General features: G+C 40.6%; 1 protein-coding gene across 12 annotated transcripts in view; it reads left to right on the top strand.

Moving 5' to 3' along the window:
• epb41l3b (erythrocyte membrane protein band 4.1-like 3b) overlaps positions 1–5,327 on the top strand; it is a 57,657-nt gene that overhangs the window by 9,748 nt on the left and 42,582 nt on the right. For 3 of the 12 annotated variants that reach the window (XM_077516474.1, XM_077516491.1, XM_077516450.1), the window contains exon 1: positions 3,139–3,372. The exons of 1 other annotated variant lie outside the window; for it this stretch is intronic. The gene's annotated coding sequence lies outside the window, so the exon portion shown is untranslated. Of the gene's footprint in view, positions 1–3,137; positions 3,373–3,448; positions 3,611–5,327 lie in introns of those variants that run through there. 8 more of the 12 variants (XM_077516547.1, XM_077516538.1, XM_077516520.1 and 5 more) reach the window with 6 other exon arrangements.

Raw genomic sequence — 5,327 nt, 5'->3', positions numbered from 1 at the left:
GAAAAAACCTCATTAAAAACCTGCGTAGTGTATTTGTGTGACAACCAGCAAGATGATGGCGGTGCGTTTGTGTACTCGGGATTGGCTATTTGTTGTTTGAGTGGGTGTGTCCTTGACGAATGTGTCTTTGAAGCTCATCAGAAACACTGAGTGCTTTGCAATATTTATGTAAAGTATTTAGATAAGCTTTGTGCAATGTTGGTTAGCTTCATTCACGTGTTCTTCATAGGAATTAAGAACTCATTCACATTTAGGAAGCAAACAAATAAGTTCTCTTAAACTAAAGGTTGATGCTGCCTGATCATTAGCGCGTCAGTATACTCCGATATGAGGCTTGGTAAAGCGCTTTGGCCAGTTTATAGTGTAGATAAGTGCACTTTGTTTAATTGGATTATTCGTTTTTTGAGGACTTTGACGAGTTTTTCAACAAAAGTACAATTAGTAACCCATTTGAATGGATTTGGTGGTTAAATGGAAAATGAATATGCAAACGTGAATTTGGGGGAAATCCAGGCAATATGACCACATGTATTCCACCATCAGCCATCATCTGAATTTGACAAAATCTTCAAGACTGGTTCTGAAGAACTGAATTGGCAAAACCGCGATTAACTCATTCAGTGCCATTGACGGCTCTAGACGTCAAAAATCCATTTTAACTGGGCAAGGCAGTGAATGAGTTAAAATGGTCACTTTAAATGAACATGAATGTCTTTTCAGTCTTTTTGAGACTTTTCAAATTTCATCTCACTAAGTGAAATGAGCTTCGTATTTTATGGTGCGTCAACGAACTTTGCTGATGACGAATGACGAAAACTCAAAATCTATATAATCACATTCTGCTGAGTGCAGCCCATTTTGCTTCAACAGTTTCACACAATCTGTTCATGATTAAACACGATTAATCCATTATTCATAGTATATGTAAGGCTGTAATGACAAAGGAACAATGTGTATCATGCACCTAAACTTTGTTACAGACCCACAAGTAAATTTTTACAAATATTTTCTAATGTGTTTATCTTTTTTTCTGACATTTGTTTGTCATCTAATATTTTTATTATTCAATATTTTTTTCGTCATTACATTTTTCATCTCTTCATTGTTTCCTAGATTTATACATTTTTCAAATGTTTTTTTTCTGAAGCAATTAGTATTCTCATCTAATATTTTCCTAAACTGTTTCTAATATTTTGTATTTTTTTCTAACATTTTGTTTGTTTGTTTGTTTGTTTGTTTGTTTGTTTTATTTTTTTTACACTTTTTAAATTTGATGTATTGTATTTTGGTATTTTTTGTCTAACATGTTTGTAGTATTTTGTCTAAATTTATTTATTGATTTATTTATTTATTTATTTATTTTTTGTGGTGGGGCGGCATGGCTCTGTGGTAGTCATCGCCCAGCGGTTGTGTGTTCGATCCCCGGCCATTGTGACCATGTCGAAGTGTCCTTGAGCAAGATACTGAACCTGCAAAGGTAGAAGACAAATGAAAAGCTCATATACCATTTTATCTAATGCCTTTTGTATTTTTCATCACTTTTGTATTTTCATTATATTTTTATTTTTTCCTCCCATTATGGAGTATAATAGTGTTTTGTTTTGTTGTTTTTTTTGTAATAATTGAGCATTATTGCTTCAGCTTCTGTTTGTGCACCTAAGCGTTCGACTCACTCCCATCTTAACAAACCCATCCATCCTTTTTCTTCAGCGCTTATCTTGTTCAGCATAGCAGGGAGCCGGAGCTTATCGCAGCCGAGTTTGGCAAACACGATGGAGCGGTCGCCGGTCAGTCACAGAGCACATATAGAGACAGACAAGTAATCACTCACTCAAGTCGTCACTGAATGGGAACTGAACTCGCGCTGCCTGCACATAAGTCAGGCGAATGTCCCATCACATCATTCGTGACCTCCTTGCAAATCTCTGATCAATATTTCTTCTAGCAATATCACAATAACTCTGATCGCTGCTTACTCGAGTCACCCAGTCTAAATGGCAAAGGCAAAATGCATGGGCGTAATGGAGGCACTCAAGTCAAGAGCTGCGCGGTGGTAAACCTCACTGCTTGACACCTCCAGGGACGCAGCAGTGATTGATGGTTGCTTTTAGTTTGGCAGAGCTGTGTGCCTGCGGTTTACTTACATTTGCCAGCGTTGACTCAACAGCTCCACAATGTGATTTGTATCTTTTAATCTACACTGAATGATCTACAAATGACTTTTAGTTTGTATGTAGCGGTTGTTGTTTTGGTACTGGAATTCCAAAGGCTTTATGCTACTATATGACTAAAATGTACGACTCATGAACATTTGTCAAGTGTAAAGACAATTAACAAATAATTTAAACACTGTCATAAAATGGAATCAAAATAAAATAAAATAAAAAGTACTTACCATTTGAAGACACCTGACATGCAATGCAGGAACGTGAAGCAAAACCGCAGTGTGGCATTTGGATGTCAGTCAAAACTTTGCGCAGTTTGTGTCATTGTACTGGATCTTACGTGGTTGGCAGCGTGGTGAACTACTGTTAGCATGCCAGTCTCACAGTTGGTTTTACTTTGGATCTCTGCTGACCTTCCTTGGTGGCGTTTACATTATTCTTGTGCTTGCGTGGGTTTTCTCCGGGTACTCTGGCTTCCTTCCACATTTCAAAAACATACCTGCTTTTACTCATTTAAGGCACTAATCTTTTCCACAGGTGTGAATGTGAGTGCAGGACCTGGAATAAACCCACGCAAGCACTGGGAGTACATGCAAAATCTACATAGAAAGGGAGCAGCCCATATTCTACCAGCTCAAATTGTATTTACAATGAATTTATTTATCATTAATTCACTAATTATTTACTAAAATTAGGTCTATTTATTTTTTTTTAATTTACAATAAATCAATTTACTAATCATTTAATTAAATAAATGTAGAAAACACGTTTAATTAAAAAATGTACATGTTACATGTTCAAGCTTTAAAAAAAAAAAAAAAAATGGCAACATCAATACAGTTCTGCATATTCCTGTTTTGGTCCCACTCACTTCAACGCACCGTTTAATGAAAGGCGACATGATGACGTCACGTATATTCTTGTGAACTGTGGTGTGCGGACGACTCTTCCCATTAATTGCCCGTGCGTGCGTGCGCGCGTGCGCGCCCGCGAACGAGCCCGTGTGCGAGTGCGCGCACGCAAGGCCAGTGCGTGAGTACGCGCACCTCGATTTCCCACAATTCTCTTCTCGGCGGCGCGGAAGGCGGAGGGAGAACGAACCACGATAGAGCGGCGGTGGCGGCGGCTCTGTCAGGGAACAGGAGCCCCAGCACGGTGCATGCAACCCGCGGCGTAAGCAGCCCAGCGAGGAACGTCTTTCGTTCTGGTAATCAAAACAGTTTTGTCACCTTTTCATGGCTCGTCACGGTAAATAGGAGGACGCCCGTCGTCACGTCAGAGGCGCCGCTTTCAGGGTCGCGAACGTACGTCGGTGACTCAGTGATGTTTATATCGGGATAGCTGCGTTCAATTAAGTCATTTTTTTCCAGCGTTGTGTTATCTAAGTGTTAGCATGAGAGGCTAAAGTTGACGTGTGGCTAAAGACACAAGGCGACTTTAAAAAGGTGAGCTAGCTTGTTTGCTTTATCGGCCTTGAGATGAAAGAAACAAAGTGAAGCAAAAACAACTCTGGAGCGAAACTTTGATACAAAATGACGCCTCCCATTGTGGATGACTAGCGAGGTGGTGGGGGTGGGGGGTGGAATTTGTCAGGTTATCAGCGGCCAGGACGGCACACGTTGGGGCTGTTTTTGATCTGCAGTGCGGGTAGGCGTGGTCAGGGTGACACTCACTCGGTGTGGCCGCTTTAGCATCCTCGCATCCCCTCCACTTGCTGATCTCGACTCATTGGACGACTGCCTATTGGACGCACACTGGCCTGTTGTTGTTGTTGTCCATTCATCTGCCTGATGAGTGTAGGTTTGTGTAGCAGACTTGCTGTTCTCATGTTGTGGGCACTTTCAACCAGTAGCAATGATGTGGTAATTTTTTGCTGATCAAGGTTCATCTGATTTATTCTATGCACAGTGGTTCTCCAGGTGATCGGCTGATTTCCGTGGATCGGCGTATGACGATCAATTCCGGTCATTGCCGATCACCAAAAACGATCATCAGCAAGCCTGTGTTTTCGCAGCCTGCAGCCAATTTGTGACCAGCCTGTGTGCCTTGTAGTGTCCCCTCCCCTTTCCTGAACGCTGCACAGGCGTTCAGCAATCCAAACAAACATGCTGCCATGTGGAGCTTTTATGTCATTTTAGAGAGTGCAGCCAATCCATGTGATCAGAATGAGTATTGGCCGAGCTCACTCTTGGACGACCGTATCGGAATTGGCAAGCATAAAACCATGACTGCACCATGCCTACTTTCGAGTAGCCTGACTTTGGAGTTTTTAAAATATTAGCCATCACTTTACTTTTTTTTTTTTTTTTTTGGCCCAGTTGGGAGCAAGAGTTTGTGCTACAAGAACTAAAAAGTGTCAGCTCTTCTTCGAAAAAAGAGGCGCAGTGTATTCCTTCAAGCTGTTTGCCATTCTCAGATTCATTTTGAACAAAACAATGAGGATTACACCATTTGCAAAAGTCAGCTAGCTTAATGCTAACACACAATACAAACCACTGTAGACGTGTAGGTCTATTTCACTTACTTAAAAAAAAAAATAAATTAATGGGACTGGGAATCATTCATGGAATTTCCATCCAGCGGGGAAAGATGTTTTGCGATATGAGTGTTTTGAGTTATGAGAATGGTCACAGGAAAAAAACAACAACTTGGAAGTTAACATTGACTGCCATTGACGGCTATAGACGTCAAACAATTCATTTGAACTGGGCTGGCATTGAATGAGTTAGAGGTCAACACAATGAGTAGATTCTGAACTTTAAATACGATTTGTGGCAAATTTGACACATTCAGATTTTTATAGAGATAAAATTATCCAGAATACATAAATATGAATATAAAAATACCATTGTGATCAAGAGGGAGTTTAAAACTGTCCCGACAACTGTATGTACCCACCAAGCAGCCCATTGAATAGAGATACAATGCTGCCATCTGCTGGCCATCGTTAGTGGCTGTTTTTGATTCCACAACACATTGACCAGGCAGCGCTGCACTTAGATGTTGCACTTCCCATTGATAAAAAAAACTTAGTTAACGTCATTTAACATTTATGGCGGCATCCATCGTGATTTTACTCATCGTTATGAAACATTTTTGGCGGTCAAAGAGTTAAGGCACCACCTTTGGCCCTCAACACTAGCAAGGCCTTCTCAGCTGGCC

The sequence above is a fragment of the Festucalex cinctus genome, chromosome 1 (assembly GCF_051991245.1).
Source record: "Festucalex cinctus isolate MCC-2025b chromosome 1, RoL_Fcin_1.0, whole genome shotgun sequence".
Classification (NCBI taxonomy): domain Eukaryota; kingdom Metazoa; phylum Chordata; class Actinopteri; order Syngnathiformes; family Syngnathidae; genus Festucalex; species Festucalex cinctus.
The sequence above is the reverse complement of the archived record's forward strand: the minus strand, read 5'-3'. Positions and strand labels throughout refer to the sequence as shown.